The sequence below is a fragment of the Macaca mulatta genome, chromosome 9 (genome assembly GCF_049350105.2).
Source record: "Macaca mulatta isolate MMU2019108-1 chromosome 9, T2T-MMU8v2.0, whole genome shotgun sequence".
Taxonomy (NCBI): Eukaryota; Metazoa; Chordata; class Mammalia; order Primates; family Cercopithecidae; genus Macaca; species Macaca mulatta.
Genome location: NC_133414.1, coordinates 70,121,706 through 70,124,351, shown reverse-complemented (window position 1 = coordinate 70,124,351; position 2,646 = coordinate 70,121,706). Strand labels below are relative to the sequence as shown.

The window sequence follows — 2,646 nt, the reverse complement described above, 5'->3', positions numbered from 1 at the left end:
CTTGCCTGTTTAGCTTGAGCTGCATTCTCTCTGGTATAGCAGTAAAATAACAAGTAGCTAAAGCTATCACTTATGGAGCACACACTTCATCTCAAGCAGTGGGCCATGAGTTTTGTATGCACTATTTGCCCCATTTCGCAGTTGGAAAAAGGTGAGGATTAATGAAGTTGGAAACTTGCCCAAGTTTTCACAGTTGACCCTGGAAGAGCTGGAATTTGAACCCAGGTATATCCAATTCCAAAAACTAAAGTCTTCACTACCACAATATATTTCTTCGTAGCATTTATTACTGGGTCAAGCTCTGTGCTAAATGGTTCACAGTGGTTATGTAATGTGTTTCCTGTCACAGCTGTGTTTGTAAGCAGTGTTTTGTTTCTGTTTTCTAGATAAACAGACTAAATGTCTCATCCAAGGCCTCTCAATTAGTGAGAGGTGGAGGCAGGATTTGAAACTGGCCCCTGACTCCAGAGCCCACACTGCTAATGTCTAGTATACTGCTTCCCTGGCTCACATAATAGAAGTGAACTTTGGGGTGTGAATGTACCCACCCCTGGGGACTGTGATGGGTGAAACAATGGAAAGCACACGGCATTTGACTCACATGCAGTTGCTGCTGCTCCAAACAATGCCATTCATGTGTGTTAATAAAGGATACAGAGCTGGTGAGGAGAAGGGTATAGGTATAGGACGAGGTGTGCCATGTCATCATCCTAACATACCTAACCCTAACCCCAACCCTAACCCTCAGGGGCAGTAATGGCCTACAGGCACCTGCATTAGGCTGGTTTGGAGGATCCATGTTCATCACCAACCCTCCCCTAGGGAGGGGGTTCCTTGACACTCAACATCTGGATCTGCCCATGGCAGATTGAGCCACTACAGCGTCTTGCCTATACCCCAGGCTCTGATTCCACCAAACTAATTGTGCCAACCCGAGTGATTAGTCCCCTTGTGTGGGCTCATGGTTGTTCACTCATTTGGCTCTAAGACCCTAGCTGCTGATGGGGAGAGGGATATACGACACATTATGAGATCCAGAATATTTGCAGGTTGCTAAGAAAAAGCACAACTATTCCACATACTGAGGACCAAAGAGCATATTCTCCTTTAGGTCTTCATAGAGAGGCTTCATAGAGAAGCCACATCCTCAACAATATCCCTGCAACAGATAGGAATCAGTGTTCAAAACCATACTTTGCATAATGTGTATCATGCCCCTCAACCAAAGCACAAAGCATTAAAAGTCATTCTTCAAGGAGTCAGTGGGAAGCAGTCAAGCTCACAAGTCCATGACTCTGGCTAAATTGGGAATAGATTTAAGAATATTTGTCTAGAGGATTGAATACATGTACTCTGCAGGCACTTATCCACAAGTAGCATTTCTCTTAGCCAAGCTTTTGAAAAGTATAGTGTGGCTCTGAGGTTGAGATTCTACTTGAAATGCTGGAACTTTCCATTGCCAGTTAAGAGATGAGCCATATACCTTAATAACAAACTGAGCTGGGGCTTGGAATAGATCCTGTTATGAAAACTCATGCACCAGACAGAACATTCCTCTCTTTCCCTGCCACTGCCAAGTCGTGTGGAGGCGGAAGCTTGAGATTGGGCTTCACCTATAACCCACTATCATGGCCCAGGTGGACATTGCTGCTGGAGGTGTCATGGACGTTAATACTGCTTTACAAGAGGTGCTGAAGACCGCCCTCATCCATGATGGCCTAGCATGTGGAATTCGCAAAGTGCCAAAGCCTTAGACAAGCGCCAAGCCCACATTTGTGAGCTTGTATCCAACTGTGATAAGCCTATGTATGTCAAGTCAGTGGAGGCCCTTTGTGCTGAACACCAAATCAACCTAATCGAGGGTAACGACAACAAGAAACTAGGGGAATGGGAAGGCCCCTGTACAATTGACAGAGAGGGGAAAGCCTGTAAAGTGGTTGGCTGCAGCTGTGTAGTAGTTAAGGACTATGGAAGGAGTCTCAGGATGAGGATGTCATCAAAGAGTACTTCAAATGCAAGAAATGAGGAAATAAATCTTTGACTCACACATGGAAAGAAAAGAAAGAAAGAAAGAAAGAAAGAAAGAAAGAAAGAAAGAAAGAGAAAAGAAAGAAAGGAAGGAAGGAAAGAAAGAAAGAAAGAAAGAAAGAAAGAAGAAAGAAAGAAAGAAAGAAAGAAAGAAAGAAAGAAAGAAAGAAGGAAAGAAGGAAAGAAAGAAAGAAAATGTTTCTGAAGAGGACAACCCACATCCCCTCCAAAGTGCATCAAGGGAGTCCCTGCAGGCAGAGCCAAGATTCTCTTCAGGGGGAAATGTGAGAGTTCCCTAACAAGGCAATGAATGGGTAACTGATTCCCCACAATTCCACATCATAAAATGCAATGGCAATAAAAATTAGCCTGGAAAAAATGTAAAGCAGGCACATAACCATATATCCTGTTTGGCTACACATATACATATGCGTGTACACACACACACACACCTGCAGCACATCTAATTTTGAGCAATAAGCCCTGTTAAAACTGGTTGTGAATTGTACACCCAAAGTAACTAAATAAGATGATTTATTGTTTATTATTATTTCCTATTAATCTCCCTAAAGTTGGAGGATTTCCATTAAAATGATTATTTCAGATCCAGATGTGGTA

General features: G+C 43.0%; 1 pseudogene; it reads left to right on the top strand.

The window, feature by feature from the left end:
- Nucleotides 1–633: 633 nt before the first annotated feature.
- On the top strand, nucleotides 634–2,025 carry LOC701853 (small ribosomal subunit protein eS12 pseudogene; annotated as a pseudogene).
- Nucleotides 2,026–2,646: the final 621 nt, after the last annotated feature.